We start from the raw sequence: 17498 nt of genomic DNA, 5'->3' as shown, positions 1-17498 counted from the left end.
GTTGGGAAGAGCAGTCTGTAGATTCTGGAGACACTGACAACAGTTTGTATGATTGGATGATACCTGAAAAGTAGCTCATTTCCTAATCACTGAAGGGTACACGGTGCTGAGTGGGTGGGTCTTTTTGGCTTTTTCATGTAATTTGGACATTGAACTAGATGCTTCCCTAACTATCTTTTTAAAGTTGTGATTTACACTAATTTGTTTTTACCCATCAGTATATATTTCAGGGCAACTAAATAAACGAATTAAATGAAGCACATGTATAAGGTGTGACTCTAAAGTAATACAATTAATATTTTAGCAAAAGACACATAGACATGCAAATGGATATTGCCTTCTTAAAGTACTGTGTTAGCTGGGAAGAATTTAAACTTCTCCTACAGCGATGCCATCTTTGCCAAGGACATGTTCAAAACTTTTTTTCACCGTTGCCTTAAAAGCCTCCCATCCTTTTTTATTATCCACAGTGATGGGAATTCTCTGGCCTTGGAGGGTAGGAAGGAACCAGTAGTTAGGTCTGATGAAAAGGTTTATGATCCAGTAACTGATTTGAATCATTGATTCATGTAAACATTTACTGAGCCACCGACTACATTCCAGCAGTCAGCACTGCAGATTCAGAAACGGGCATGTCAGGGGCCTGTCTCCAGGAGGACAGTTGAGTGGGATAAATGACATATAAAGAGGTAACATCACAGATTGACAAGTACTATAACAGAGATACACGTGGTGCATGGTGTTGCCAGAGCCCGGCAGGGTTGGAGCGGGGGAGTTAAAACTTGATGGAAAAATGAGGATTGTTGTGTACATGATTTATAAAGTGGCTTACATAATAGAATTTTGGAAATGAAAGCCCTGAAAAACAACTTCTACTTTAAGGATAAGGAGATGGGAATTTTATTTCTGAAATTCTTTAATCCTCAGCTAGTTGAAAGCCTTATGAGAAAAGGTGTTCATTCTGTAATAGACATTTTTTTTTTTTTTAAACAAAAGTTGTGGCTATATGAAAGGTGAGGTCTGAAAAAGATTTTGGACATTGTTAGAATAACTCTGTGTTCTCCAAAGGAGACTGTTTTTGAGGAATGATTCTTACTTACATGTTGAAATTGAGTACTTTTGACCCATTAAATATACCAAAGGATTACATGCCATATTGATTGCTGAGAGTAGCTGTCTAGCTTTCGGGAGACAGTGAACTTGAAACTGGCCTGCATCCTAAGTATATGGTGGCAGAGAAAAGGCTTCCTCAGGTCTTCTTTCGTGTTTTATTCCGCGGGGACAGAATTTCTGTCCCACAGCCAATAGGTGATCTCTCTGTGGATAAGTTCATTTAACAGTTATTTGTGGAGTGCCACTGTATGCCAGGCACTGTTCTAGGAGCTGAGCAGAAGCTTGATGATTGCAGCCCCCCAGGTGCTGGTACATCCGCAGCAGGACCCTGTGGGTGTGCACATTCAGCTGCTGTTTCCTGGGTGCCTTTCCTAAGCATGACAGTGTGGGCCTGGACATCATGCTGCCTGCGGAGAGCTTGGAGCTAAGGTTCCGTGCACAGATAAACATAGAGAAGAGAGATAAAATGTGTAAAAGAAAAGAGAGAAATCAAACACACTACACATTTGTAGAAGAGATTTTTCTCAGGCTGGGCCATCAAGAAATGCATCATGGATCGAAGAGGCTTTGGCCGGACAAAGAAAGGTGGTGTCGGACTTGAGGACTGCGAGGGTCTGAGTCCGAAGACACATGAGCAGAGACATATAGAAAGGGATGGGAAGTACTGGTGCGCAGAGTGGGCAGTGACTAATGTGTCGTTGCTGGGCAACAGTGTGTGTATAAGTGACTAACGGGAACAGAAGACAGCAAAGGTCAGTTGAGGCTGACCCAGGAGGGCTGTGAAGGCTTATGACTAAACGATTTAGACTGGATACTAAGTCATGGGGACAGTTGAAGAATTTCGGTCAGGTGAATGACAATAGGATCTTCTGGAATCAGTGTGTGGGGTGGCCTGGACAGTGAGAAAACCATAGCCAGGGAAGCCCAGCAGAGCTGCTGTGATAGTCCAGGAGAGAGGTGCAGGGGGCCTAAGGGAGGGGGCACGACTGAAATGGGCCTGGATGAGAGGGGTTGCCTGGCGGGGAGGAGGATAGAAGCAGAATTACTCCAGATTTTTTTTTTTTAATATTCATTATTTATTTTCGCTGCACTAGGTCTTCGTTGTAGCATGCAGGTTCTTTAGTTGTGGCATGCATGTGGGCTCTAGTTCCCTGACCAGGGAGGAAACCCAGGCCCTGTGCACTGGGAGTGCGGAACCTTAACCACTGGACCACCAGGGAAGCCCCTACTCCAGATTTTTGAACTCAGGTGCCATTTGTTATTTCTATGTCATTTGCCAGGCATTTCACATACATTATCTCATTCAACCTTAGACTAATCCTATGAGGTTGGTATTTTTGCCCTTATTTCAGAGATGAGAAAACTAAGGCTCGGAGAAAGATTTGTCTAAAGCTGCCCAGCTAATAGGATATAGAGCAGCATATTCCAGGCGTCCCTGATTTCCATACCTGTTCTCTTTCTACTGTACAAGGTTTTGAAGAGAGCAGATGTGAGAGAGAAGATGATCCCTATCCACTTTGTACATGTTCAGTTTAGATACTGGTAAGACATCCATCAGGCAACTGGAGTTGTGGAGCTGAATCTCAAGGACAAAGTTAAGAGGATTGGAGACAGGGATTTAAGAATCAGCTGCGTGCTCCTTTATTCAACACATACTTGTTGAGCGTCCTTATGGACGAGCACCGCGTGGCAGTGGGAATAGAGTGCTGAACGAGAGAGCCATAGTCTTACCCTACAGAACAGGCTGGCGAGGGAGACTCCATACTGTGGGGTGACTGTAATGTAGGGGCGGGGGGAGTGCAGATTTGCTACAGGAACACCGACCCGGGGCACCTAACCAAGTCTGGGGACCAGGAAGTCTCTGAAGGAAGCTATAGTCCTTAACATGACACTCGCATGATGAGTGCCAAGGTAAAAAGGAAGAAAAAGGCATATTCCGGGTAGGGGAACTAGAATGTACCAAGACCCCAGAGGCAAGAGAGAAGCATGATACATCTGAAGAACTGGAAATTATGTGGTGCTGAAACGGAGAAAACAGGAGATAAGGCCAGAGGGGTGGGTAGCAGCTAGATCAAGAAATGCCCCAGAAGCTGTATTAGGGGATCTGATCATCTCGTTAAGGACATGGGAAGTGTTCATGGGTTTCAAGCACTGGGGTGATGTGATTAGACTCATGTTTTAGAAGGACCATTCTGTCTGCTGGAGAATAGATTTTAGGGAAGCAAGTACCAGAAGCAAGAAAACTGGTCACGAGTTCATTGGAGAGAGGATTCTAGACGAGAGGTGAGGGTGATCCAGATAGAGAGACTCTGGTTGACGTTTAAGAATGGTAGACATATGGAATTTGCGGGGTTGTTGGATATGGGGGATAAGGGAGAGAGAAGGATAAAAGTTAACATGTAAGTTTCTAACTGGGCAGTTGGGTTGTTGCTGGTACTTTCCTAGGGGACACGGTGGAAGGATCAGATGTGGGGTTTAGGATTATTAGGTTTGGTTATCCTACGTAACCAACTGGTGTCCTAAATAATTAGTAAAGGGAGCTGAAGGAGAGGGGATCGTGGTCAGAGAGAGGGACATCAGCATGTACTAGTTCAGAAGTGAAGCAGTTCAAGTGATAGTAAGAGAGCAAGGTCGTTGGAGTGGACAGGTCCAGAGGAGGGGAGAGCTGGCCGTGGGATATGGGGAGGTTAAGGAGCTAATAGACGCGTGCTGGACGGGTGTTCACGTGCAGGTTAAAGGCACACAGGTTGCTGGCGGGACTTGGAGGGGAGAGGGTCAGCGTGTAGGTCGGTCACTACCTGCTGCGTAGGTTTGGAGGTTGGGCACTGAGGCGTGTGAGTTGAAAACGTGATTTCCACGGACTGCGTGCACAGCGTCAGAGCGCGAAGAGGAGCACGAGGAGAGAGTGAATGGGCCCTAGGACTCACCTCTGGGGGCGGATAAGGGGTGGGAGGAGACCGTGGAGGAGCTTCCAAAGGGGAAAACGGGGAACTTCAGAGCCTTAGAAGGCCAGTGGATGTTGGTGCTGTGGAGAGGAACTGTTGAGAGGTGCCCCACTAACTCAGGGGTAAGGAGGGGGGAACTGTGAGAGGCCTTCGGATTGCTGAGCCCAGAGTCACGAGTGCCTTTAAGGGAGAGGCTCATGGAGTGGTGGGGGCGGGGCATGCAAGATGTGGAGGAGTGAGTGGGAGTCAATGGGTACCGGCAGCAAACGTCACTTACACTTGCAACAAACTTTAGGTTGAAAGAAAAGACAGAGAATCTTCTGGTAGCTGGAGGGATAGAATCTATTATAGCATCTAATAGTCCTATTGTTTTATATCTTTTGACAGTCTTCTAGTATTCTCTGCTGTGTGTCTTTGGTCAAATTATTTACCCTTTCCCTGCTTCATGTGTAAAATGAGTACCTGCCTCGTGGGGTTGTTGTGAGGATTAAATGAGCTGCAAAGTAGTGCCTTGCACATAGTAAGTGCCATATAAATGGTGGTTAATAAAAGCAAAGTAGGAAGCATGTATATCAATCGTCACATTTTGGGCACTTTTCCCTGAGTGTTCACAATAATTCTGTAGTGTACGTGGCAGTGACCTCATTCTACAAACAAAACAGAGGCCTGGAGAGTTTTAAGGAACTTATTCTAGGTCATGCTGCTGATGAGTGGTAGAATAGAGAGACAGGGCTCCTTTGACCTGACCGAAAGTTGATTGTCCTCCCACTGGATCATGCTTGTGTGTGCCCTCGGGCTGTTGCAGAAAGAAAGTTGGACTTGGAGCCTTCCTCGGCCAGAAGCTGGGGAGCAGTTTTACATGGGGTGTGCACTGTGCACTCTGCATGTCCCCCACCCTGTTCGTTTCACTCATTTGTCTTATCTGTCTGGCCCTTATAGGTACTGAGTTTGCAGCCCTTGTTCTAAAGTCTTGTCCTTTCTGTGGACTGGAGTACATTCTCCTGACTCTTCCTACTTAACTATTCAGATACCATCTTCTATGTCGGCTTTCAAGGTTTTTCTTCAGCCTTAGAATTCATTTCTAAAGAAATGGGTGCCTCATCTGAATTTCTTGCCTCTAATCTGGTCTCAGAAAGTGAAGTTGCTGTGCATTCTTAGAGGCTTTTCCTGCAGCAAAGAATCATCTGAACACCATCTCTTCTGAAAGGATAGTGTGATAGTTGATTTTATGTGTCAACTTGGCTAGGTCACAGTACCCAGGTATTTGGTGAAACACCAGTCAAGAAGGTGTATAAAAATACCTGTTGAAGGTATTTTTAGCTGAGATCAACATTTAAATCAGGGATGTTGAGTAAAGCAAATTACCCTCCATAAGGTATGTGGGCCTCATTCAATCCATTGACGGCCTTAAGAGGAAAAGATTGTTGTCCCCCAGGGATGAAGGAATTCTGCCGCTTGAGACAACAGCATCATCTCTTCCCTGGGTCACCAGCCTGCCCTGCAGGTTTCGGATTTGTCAAACCCCACTGGAATTGGCCTAAGCAATTCCTTAAAATTCCATCTCTTGATCTCTGTCTCTTTCTCCCCCGCCCCCTCCACACCACATCTTACAGGCTCTCTTTCTCTGGAAAACTCTGACTGATATAGACAGGAAGATACAGAAATTTAAACTGTTCAGCTGCTGTTGCTATTAGCAAAAAACGGCATCAGGCCTCTCTAGGCATTCCTGGTGGAGATGTATATTGCTTGCCGTGTAGATGAGGAGCGTGAATTACAGAAGGGATGTGGTGCACCCAGTGTGATGCAGAAAGAAGATGTGTGAGCCAAGGAGAGGACTCCCGACTCCTCGGGTGTGGTTCGGTTGCTCTCTTGCTGTTGGGCTGTCACATGCTTATTAGCAGCATAATAAAGTTACTGGGTTTGCCAGGCATAATTAGTGCTAACATTTATAGGCTATTTTTCTAGGGCTCAGGTCTATCATAATTGCTTCAGTTGCTTCACAGATGTTAGCGATTTTAATTCTTACAACTACCCAATGAGATGGGGACTGATATTAACCCCCTGTTACCGATTTTAAACACCGAGCCCCAGTGAGCAGCATGGTCACTGCTGCACAGCAGGTGAGTGAGAGAGCCAGGCGTGGGGCCCAGGCAGCCTGGCTCCAGAGGCTGTGCTCCTAACCCTTCTGCTCTACTGCTTCTCAGTCTAAGATGTCCTGAATATAGCCTCTCATCTGTCCCTTTGGAGCCATCATCTGGAACCTTCATCATGGTTAGTGGTGCTTTGGTAGGGCTTGTTTTAAAAGAGAAATGCTCTAATTGATTTTTCAAGAGGCCTTCCAATGATACTCTCTTGCTACCTCCTTGAGAAACAGAAAACATTCCCATTACGGCAACAGTTTGGGGTATATTATTTCTGGGGTATATTTTTAGCGACTAGACTTTCCTGTCTAGCTCAGTGACACTGTTGGCTACCTGATTTGCCAAAAGTCATACAGAAATGTGATCAAGTGGTGATGTGGCTTAGTTCCTTGTCCAACAATTTGGGGTGTGTTCTGGGGAAGAAGATGGCAAACTTCTTTGTGTGTGTCCTTCAGTTCTCTGAGGAAGTAACCCTCGTAACTGTCATCTATGGGGCCTTTAGTGTGCCAGGGGCTGTTCTAGGTGCTTTACAAACATGATCTCCTGGAATCTTCTCAACATTATCATCCCATTTTACATATAGAGAAAGCAATAATGAGGGAGTTAAACAGGGCAGGATTTAAACCTCATCTCCTGCCCCCAGCCGTGTTCTCAGTCACTCTGCTGCACCTCTGCCGCCAGCTCCCTGCTGTCCATGAGGGCAGGAACTTTTTTTTTCACTGAGTTCATTATCATATTTCTGCATCTACCAAGTGCAGTGCCTGACACGTAGTAGGTTCTTATACATGTATGTTGAGTGACAGACGGACTCACTCTGTTCTCTGAGATCACTCCCAAGTAGCCATGGGGATGGGGAGAGAGAGGGTATTACGGACGCATGTGGATTTAGCCCTTGGGCACCTATTTGAGGATGTTTTCTCCTCAAGATGAGCCTATCAGCCTGGGCTTCAGTCAGTGCTACATGGCTCTGTCAGTAACACTCCTTCCCAAAAGAAATCTGCATGATACTGTGTACATCCCTGTCATTAGCATTCAGGACCGACTTTTCATAGCTGGTATGCCACACTGGTCTAGGGCAACATCTAAGGAATTCTGGCGCTTTTAAGGAATCATCAATAATGTATTTTTAAAACATTCCTTAAACTCTCTGTTTCTTTAATTATTCCAGGTTCCTCTTTGTCTCTCTTTCTGTCTGTGTCTTTCTCTCATGCTTTCTTGGTCTTGCACACATGCATACACACACCCCTTAGTTTGTCACCTACCTATCTCACAGACATATATATCTCCTTTCTTTTTTAGTGAAATACGTGGTATACTTGGAAAAACCACTTTGTAAACTGAAACTGTATGATTTATATTTATATTTTGTCTCATTTTTTTCTCAAAATTCCTTTCCTTTGCTTCTCATAAATGAAAACTAGATACTGTATTCAGTAGCATTTATACAAGCTTATTTTTCCTCTTGAAAATAGTAAGTTATGATGATGTTGACTGAAAAATTACTGTTAATGTAAGAAGCCTTAGAATTTACATCCAACTCAAGGCCATGCAAAAATGCAGATTCACTCAGTAAACACTCACTGACAGCCTGCTTTGTGCCAGACTTCACCTCTTCTTGGCTTTGGAAAGCTTCAAAGTGGGCAGTTTATGTTTGGAAATGACCAGTTAAAATAGCAAGACAGATAGGCAAGAATCTAACTTTCAGAAATTTAAATGGTGGGGGGGGAGCGGAAGCATGCATCAAAACAGATCACAATCTTATCTTATTGGAGCTCCAAAATTAATAAGTACATTTGAAAGATGTACTCTGTCAACCTTCTTAACAGAATTTTTGCTGGCACTCCTCTTTTTGAATCTCTGTTCTGAATCGTTTATTCTTTTTTTTAGTAAGGAGGAAGAAAAAGTTCTCCTTAAGAATTCATTAGAAATTAACATTAATCTCAGCATTTAGTGTTCTTCAGAATATGATGATAAAGACTGATTTGAAAGGGCAGTGCTTAGTTTGATCAGCCATGGAAAAGGAGGACAGACCATGGTCCTGGCCAGCGCATCTTCGCCATGATGGAAAAATGGTGTTGCTTTAATTGTAATTCTTTAATTCCCTTCCTTGCCAAGCCCACTGGCTTCTGTTATAACATGTGGCGACTTCTCCCTTGGAGACTGACTCAGTCCAAGTTGCCATAATATTTAGGACCAGTTACAAAGACATTTCTTCCCCTAAACCCATGCCAAATCTAAATCAAACTGTCTTCTCCTCCCTGGCCATTCAGATAGATCCAGTTCCTATTTGAAAAGCACAAGAAATGCACAGGCCTCTTTTTGTTTCATTGCCTGTTCAAACAGATAAATAAACAAGGCACATCATGCCTAGTGCTGCTTTGAGCTTGGTCACTTCCTTCTAAAATAGACTGATGCTGTGTTTGTTTTAAGAATTGCAACTTAGATGCTCTAGAAAAAAGAAAGCATATATTTTAAGTCTGTCTACAATAAACTGCCGCTATCAGTGCTGATGGGGGAGAGAAGGGTAACTCCAAAATCATGGGCCTTCACCAGGTGAGGTGCTGAGCTTCTCCTGGACAAGCCTCAAGAGACCCAAGCCCGGGCAGGAGAGGGAGATGTTCTCATCCTTAGCAGCCTTGGATCGTCCACCTGCTAAACAGGGAACACTAAACAAGTAATATCAATCAATCAATCCATTTTGTTTTTAAGAAAGAAAGCCCAGCGAAATAGAAAAAAGATCCCCGATAAATAAATTTTTTCTGACCTCTAAACCTAGTCATTTTTTCCCTTGGCATTTGATCCATGTATTACATATGTGTTTTATTCATCCTTGTAAAAATAATTATATTCCATAACCCAACTTTATTAGTATACATTAATTTCTTCATATTTTTGGCAAGATTTACTCTCCTTCACTGCTTAGTTTGTTTTAAAGTATAACTTTCAACACAGTTCATTTTTACGGGTTGTATTTCTGTCTTTTTAATTTGTTGATTATTTGATATATACAAAAGATTATGCATAACATACAAGTAAGCTCTAAAGCACAGTTTTAAAGAATGTACTCCAGTGACCCACCACCTACTTTAAGAACTGGAACATTACAGATGCTTCTGGATCCCTCTGTGAACTTTCTTCCCACTATTCTCCAGCTTCCTTGCAATTCTGAAATTTGTGTTTTTAATTCTCTCGATTTATTTTAAACAAACATATAAATTTTATCACACAAATGTGCGTTGCTAAAGGTATTTTGAGATACGTAAAAAATGGTGTGACACCATGTGTAGTTTTTTGTAGCTTATGTTTTTCCCCCATATTATGTTTATAAAAGTCACCCATGTTGTTGGGAGTATAGCTGCAGTTCCTTTGTATACATTGCTGCAGTGTTCCAGAGGTGTGAATGTATCACAGTTTACCCATTATCTTGTTTATGGGGAGAGGGGAGAAAAAGAAGGAGGTTCTGTTTTAGTCATGTTGACTTTGAGATGCCTATTGCAATTCCAGTGGAGATGTTGAGTTGGCAAGTGGATATGCAAGTTTGTATTTCAGGGGAGAGGTCTCAGATGGAGATACCAGCGTGCAGATGACCTCTAAAGCATTATTTCTCCAGCCGTTTCTGGAATGCTATTTAACCTATTGATTGAGATTTTTAATCTTTTTGCTTCTGGTCTTTCCAGTCTGCCTGGTCACTTTGCTGAAGTGTGACTTGTAAAAGAATAAATGAGGAGAATATGAGCCTCAAAGAAAACAGGGGAAAGTGTCTTGCAAACTCTAAAGGGGTGTAGAAGGTTAGGTATTTTATTATTACCCCTCTCATGGAGTTTCATTCATTCCAACTGGAACTCTATATAAATTTGCTTTGGAAACTGAAAAAATATATACTTAATAAATTATTACATTTGATTTTAATACCTTGTTAACTTTTAGCTAATAGCTAATGTTCACCTAGTGTTTACTTTACAAGAATTAACACATCTAATCCTCACAACAGCCTGTGACAGGTAGATGGTATTTATTCATATCTTACAGACGAGAAAGCTAAAGCTCGAAAATGGTAGACTCAGGATTCGAATCCACAGAGTTGGCTCCTAAAAGCTGTGCTCTTACCTAATATGTGGGACTGCCCCTCTTTTCAAGGACAGGTTTCAACCAGTTCCTTCAGCTTCAAGCTTTCACAAATTTTATGGTCACATTTCAGCGTGGCCACCTTGAGCCAGCTACAAAACAGCACTCAAGGCCCTGGGCCCTGGCAAAGGGCCTCGTCTGCACTGACTTAGTTGCGCCACTGGACCAGCCTCAGACCTCACAGGCTACTGCCCACCTGCCAAGTGTCCACTCTGTGCCCGTTTAAAATGATGCACTTGATTTAAGTTCCCTGCCTGAAGCCACCCAGTGAATCAGTAGTGGGCCAGGGACTAAGATCCAGGTCTCCTGCCTTTCAGGCACTGCATTTGTTCTGTGTTAATAAACCGTATTTCTCCAGGGCATCTGGCAGAAATTTGAAAGTGCTTAATTTTACTGCAGTAAATACTGAGAATTCTTTTTAAAGCATAGAAACCAAGCCCCAGGCAGGGAAAACATAATTTGCTCTCAGGGCCTTTGACAAACTCACCTTGGCACTGGGATTAGATCATAGATCGCTGGCCTTGATTCCATCTCCCAGTGGAGCTGGCTGAAGGGGTCAGGACCTCTGCTGTGGCCACAAGGCGGCAGTTGGACCTAGAAATACTCTTGCAAATGAAGCTGGAACGCATGACGTCCTACCCACAGAATCAGCATGTCACAGCTGCTTGCCATCGGGGGTGTGATGAGAAGGTTACATTCCTGGGACATTGGTGATACAGGTCAGGACCCAGGTGAATTAGCCCAGCAGTCAGAACTGACACCTTTCTGACTTTCTTGCTCTGTGGTGGGTGCCGTGCAGTTAACTTCCTATGGTTGTGAACGTGCCATATTTCCTAAACCCTAGTCAGTCAAGAAGAAATTATAGACATCCAGAAGGGAGAAAAAAATCTGAATCATAAAGTACTTGAGTGCAGAGTGTACAGGGAGTGATTTTTTTATTTTGTCATCAGAAGAATGCTAGATGTATTGTAGACCCTCAACCAATAACACTTGTGATAAACTGATAGAGAAAAACTGAGAAAGGACTGAGCAAGATGAACGCTGACTTGCCAAGGCTGGTCTGGTTGTGTTCAGATGGGAGCTGGGGTTGTATGTAGTTTGCGCAGGAGACCCACAGCGTTAAGGTGCCACAAGGGCGTGCGTTATTTCTTTTAATTCTCGTAATTCCCACGGCAGCCACAGATGATGGGAGTCGAGGTTCGTCTCTGCCCTGACAGAAGGGCTTTAGGCATTTGTGGCAAAAACGGACCTGATCAGGTCAGCGCTTGGCTCAGCAGGTTAACTTTCCTGTCGGTAACTGTTCCTAGACAAGATGCTTCCGAACTATGATGATCGGTTTGGGCTGGTCTGTGTTCACACTTTCTCTGTGGTGCAGAGGATTTTGTTGCCACTTCCTGCGGCCCTGCGGGTTCAGAGCCTGAGCAGTGAGCAGCCTGGCGGCCCGCTGAGGCAGCAGACGCAGCCTTTAAGACGTGGGGCTGCGTCCTGACGCTGTCAGTCACGGGCTGTGTAAACTCAGGCGAGCCCTCCTCAGTCCTGTGTTGACGACAGTGCCCATCATACCCTCCTAGGATACGCTGCGTGAGGAAAGGACTCCTCGGATGCTGCCCCTGGAGCCAGGTGATGGGAGGGATCTCGAGCATCCTCTTAGTGACACTACCTGCCTTCCTAGCCGTCAGGTCTGATGTCGTCCTCTGCCCCCAGTGACCCCGCTTATTATTGGTAAATGATTTCCTCATTGAGAGGCATCCTCTGCCAGAAGCTACATTTCTATGTAGGTGGTAAAAATGAGAAGAGTTGCTTGAGAGCTAGTTCTGCCTTCACATAGCTATATCCAAAGTTAAAGTCGGGCTTTGGGTTTCCAAGAGATGTTGAATGAATAAAAAGGGCGGAAATACTGGACCTTGGTCACAGTTCTTAAACTGTTCACTTAAGAAACATAGCTCTGTATTTACACACAGATAACCTGAAAAGTCAGTGAGCAGAACTACCTGCTGTAGTGGCTGTTGTACAGATAAAACATGAAAGATCTAGGAGCTAATTATTCCTTATTTTTGTGCCTCCGTGTCACATACATAATAATTTTAATTTCATGCTAAAAGATCACTTGGGGTTATTATGAGATTTGATGAGGTAATAGTTATAAAGAATTTTAAATTCTATAAATGAAAAGTCTGATGAAATTGTAAAAGTACTCCTTGTCTTTGCTAAAACCAGTGTAGCTGCTGTTGCAACTATTATCTTCCTTTCCTTCCCTCCCTCCCTTCTTCCTCTTACTACTTCTTTCTTCTTCCCTCCCCACCTCTTCCCCACCCTCCTTCCATCCATCCCATGGTGTTTATATAAGGATAACACAGACACTAATCCTGCCTTCATGGAATTTACAGACTAGTGGAAGAAACAGGCAGTGTACAAATGCACAAAGGCAACTGCAGGTTATGATGTGCTATGAAGAAAAGAAGCATGTACAGTAAGAGTGTCAATAAAACCTTGTGTTTGCCTCTCTGTGTACATATTAGAAATTAAGGAGAGTGACAGAGCTGTTCTGTTGTCACCTATTGGAGGGTAGATTTATAAGCATAAAGGCTGGTTTTAGAGACTTCCCTGGCGGTCCAGTGGTTAAGACTCCGTGCTTCCACTGCAGGGGGCACAGGTTCCATCCCCAGTTGGGGAAGATCCCACATGCCACGAGGCATGGCCAAAAAAAAGGGAGGGGGACTGGTTTTATAAAGCTACCTACTGCGGAATCACTCTTGGAGATTAGTATTATGAGTTTGTTTCCATATAGGTCCCACGTGTGCATTATAGGGTTGGATGATGACTGTTGGTAGAGTTGTAATAACCTGGAGGAGAAGCTTTTATTTTATTTTATTTTATTTTATTTGTTACAAATAAGTTTAGAGCAAGGCTGTACATATTCTCTGCCACTCTCAGAGGAATTTGGAAAGGGAGAGCTCATTTCTGTGGTGTTTACGATAGCTGTCTGTTCCTAAAGAAGATTTCATGGAAAATTCCCATCAGTGTCCTTAGACTGAAATCAGGGATCGGGTCTGCTGTTCATGTAAGACTCAGTGGGCAGGAGAGTGTGGAAGGAAAGCCACCGCCCCACCGACGGTGGCCACCCTGGCCGGCAGGTCGGCCAGCTCAGGCTTAACTTCTGAAGGTGGATACCTCTGCACATGTGCTGGGAGCTGCTGGGATCAGTGCACTTCGTACTTCCTGTCACCTGAAGAGAGGGCTCTGGAGCTCGGGTCCTTCCCAAGTCTCACCACTAAAGCGAGCAAAGACAGTGCCTTCAGTTCAGGTAACATGTCCAGGGTTTAAATTCTCACAATCCATCTTTGAGTCCCCTCGGGACAGACCTTGTCTCTTCTTCTTTGGCCCTCTGACTAAAAGCAGCCAGGATTTTTAAACCGACTGACCTTTAAAGATCTCCGAACAGAGGAGAAAATTAGAGCAGAAACCTATTAAAGCTGAAGGTTATCTTTAAAATTACCTTTTCTCATTAGGAGTAGAATACTAGATCATTGAAAGTTTGTTCATGTTTGTGATTGATTGTGTATTTAAATAATTTAAAAATCAGTACCTCATTTTAATGTTGAGTTCACTTCATGTCCATATCACCACCATCATTTCCATGAGGTTCTAGGTCTTTTGTAAACAAATTAAACACAGTACTTTCTTTATGACATGAATTAAATCTAGATCCCAATGATATTTGGCACCTTCTAAATACCCAGATGGGCACAGCGTTTGCCTTGAAGTGAAGACGTGCGTGGAGTTTTAATCACATCATGTTTTATTTTTTCTCCTTTAAATATCGCCTTTTCAATAGTTGCTTCTTAATGAATGACTGGTTGTTTACTGTGGTTTATAACCAAGAATTTGGACATTAAAAAATTCTAATCAAAATACAGATGGAAAAAATTTTCCCTTTCAGTCTCTCATCTTTTATATTAGAATAAAAATAATTTGTCTTCCTTTTGGAAACTTAATAGTTTAAGAAAACCCATCATTCTCTTCTTGAAAACTTAAGTTTAATTAATCAGTTCTGAAGAAATTTAATTACAGTTCTTAAACTATAAAAAGCTCTTATAAAATAAAAACAAGCGTAAGGCTAGAATAAGTTTCACCTCTTGAGCATAACTGTCATTTGAAAGAAAATGCAGTTAACAGATAATTTTTGCTGTATCTTCTCCATTGTTTAATCACTGAAGATACTTGGATTTTTTTTTTTAAACAGCAGAAACAAGGCATGGAATTTGTTCTCTACCCAGGTAAAGATCATTTGAGTCCAAAGACCAGATTGCAAAACAGGCCTCAGATACCTGCAGAGGACGAGAGATGTTCAAGACAACCTGAAGGCAAGAAGGGGTGTGTTCTGTTGTAGGAGTTCTTAAATGAGAATTTTGTATCAGAATTATACCCTCTTTTATCTTTGAAAGTGAGTATATCTTCACGGCAGATTATTCTCTTGAAACAAGACGGACCCGATGACCACAGGGAAGTTATGCTTTGGGAGTGCTCATCAAATTAAGAAAAGAGAGACTTCCCTGGTGGTCCAGTGGTTAAGATTCCATGCTCCCAGTGTAGAGGGCCTGGGTTCGATCCCTGGTCAGGGAACTAGATCCCACATGCTGCAACTAAGAGCATGCATGCTGCAACTAAGACCCGGTGCAGCCAAATAAATAAATATTAAAAAAAAATCAAGAAAAGAAAGAGCTTATAAAAGGGGCCAAGTAGCTCAGAGGTGTTGTTCCTTCTGCTGAACTTCTAAATATGAGCACAGACGTCATAAGAGCAGGTGTTTCCATTGCCCTCTGTGTGTTGTGCTGCTACAACACACACATCTCAAAGACGTCCCATCAGCTCCTGGTTTTCGAGCTTCGCCCGTCCCAAAGGACCCCAAGCACTGTGGGTTTTAGGCTAGGGTTGGGGCTTGGTGAAAGTTGTTATTGCTTCAAAGGCAGAGGGCTGAACTTGGGGAAACATGTGGCAACAGAAAGCTGTTCTCTGTTCCATGAAAGCGGTGGCATGATGCTTTCAGATCCTGCCTGCAGATTGCCCGGTATGTCTACAGTTAGCATTGCATTTATAATGGAAATAAGTGATCCGACACTCACGTAGCTAAATATAATTTATAATTTTGAGGTAAGGTTGAAACATGAAAGATCATGCTTTTCAAACTGCTGTGATGACTTAGACAGACAACTCATTTTAGATAATGGTGAATTAAGCCTGCCAGCCATCTGAACATTTTTCACCCATTTGTTCAAACACCTGCAGTTGGGTGCTAAACGTGCATGTTTAATTGCTTGAACTTAAATTATAAAATCCCTAAAGGATGTTTTTATCGTAGAAAATAAGTCTCTTGCAAAAACTGTCTGCCCGCTCCCCTGAGGTCCTTGCCTCTCTCAGGATGTTTGTGGCAGTCCCTCTTAGAAGAGGTCCGCTTTGAAATACAGGAAGTTCAGCTCTTCAGGGAAAATTCAGAGGTCTGAACCGTGAGCAACATCACTCCAGGCATTCCCTGGGGAGTCCACTTGGTCAGAAACAAGCTTAATGCAAGAGCTGTAGTTTATCCAGGTTTCTTGAAGGTGATGATTAACATGGTCAAAGGTCTGTTTTATCCGCCCAGAGGCCGCCTCTGTTTTTAAGCTCCAGCCATTCACCTCTGCTCTTGCTGACTTTCTGCAGCCACAGAAGATACCAGAACGGGATGAAAATGGCCCTGCAACAGAGCAGGGCACTCTTGGCTTGAGCCTTTTTATTTGTCCCTCCAGCGGTTCCTAGCTGTTGTGACGTCAAGGCTGCCATTCAAAGCAGAGAAAAAGGAAACCGTGGCCTCTCTTCTTCGCATCAGTAGCCTGGACAAGCCGTTGTTTCTCAGGCATCCACAACGCTCTCTGTCTGGCAGAGCTGTGCATTCCATGCCTGGGTGACCTGGTTAAATGGAGGAAACCAAATGCTCTCCGTTGAATGCTCTCCAAAACAAGCATTCCACCCTGAGCTTCTGAAGCACAGGCTTCACTGCGTCCGAGGACTGTAAATGGAGCTGCAGCATTGCTCTGCATTATCTGCTTGCATATGCAGCTTCTGTGTAGTCTTAAAAGAGAGTATATCATTAACAATGGCCTTCATTAACATATACTGCAACAAGACATTATGCTGCCTTTGGGGTCAGTGCTACAAAACCCTTTTTGGAAAACCAGTGCTGTGTTAAAAATCTTTCGGAATCACAGTCAGAAGTTCAAAACCGCTGAACTACCACCGGTTCTTCCCATCCCACTTCTGTTCACTCTGTTCCCCAATTTCAGATTTCTGAGTTCTAGAAAGCTCTTGTATTTATGTACATATTAATTTCTCACGGTGCATTTTTGTGCTTGTATAGCCTCTGCATGTATATGAAAAAGAATCTCTACTATAAGGTGTAGATCACAGGCTCTGGATTTTTCCTTATGAAGAGTTAACACCTCTTGCTTTTCGGAGAGAAGGAGCTTTTTCGAAGTATCACAAAACCGCTCTCTGTTTAGTAACAAGCCAAGATCCCTACAGCAAACAACCGTCTTGCAAGGCCAGAAGCTCACTAATACAATGTTCTCATCGCTTACTTACATGCCTCAGAATTCACCGACTTAAGACTCAGTCTCCCGAGGGTGTGCCGCCTTGGGTTTCTCTGGCACCAGAGACAACATTGTTTTATTAGATTCTTGGAGGCAGACAGGACAGTTACGAGAAGAAGCACAGCAATCGCATTTTGTATTCCAGCGTTGTCTTGGTTAAGTCAATAATATGCTTTTGAGGTTTTATGTTACAAATCCCATTAAATCTTTCTCAAAACAACCCTCCTCTGAACGCTTGATTGAAGGATATTTGCAGAAACCAAAACCATTTAATTTTATACAGAGGTGTATATACACGTGTCAGGCGGGATCTTGATAACACGTTGAGGCCTTTATAACTTGAATTATCATACGACAAAATTCTTCCAGATTATAAACTCTTGTCTTCTGGGGAAAAAAGTAGAGATCTTCAGGTAACTAGATAAAGATAGAATAGGTGGAGTGAATCTTGTAAAGTTAGGATTTACACAGTTTACTAGACTGCGGTCTAGTTTTGCCTAGACAGTCAGACTTTCCCAGAGGCTAGCCTAATGCCATATGAATGCCGTATC

This window comes from Mesoplodon densirostris, chromosome 9 (assembly GCF_025265405.1).
Source record: "Mesoplodon densirostris isolate mMesDen1 chromosome 9, mMesDen1 primary haplotype, whole genome shotgun sequence".
NCBI classification, from domain to species: Eukaryota; Metazoa; Chordata; class Mammalia; order Artiodactyla; family Ziphiidae; genus Mesoplodon; species Mesoplodon densirostris.
This window is presented reverse-complemented; position numbering follows the sequence as displayed.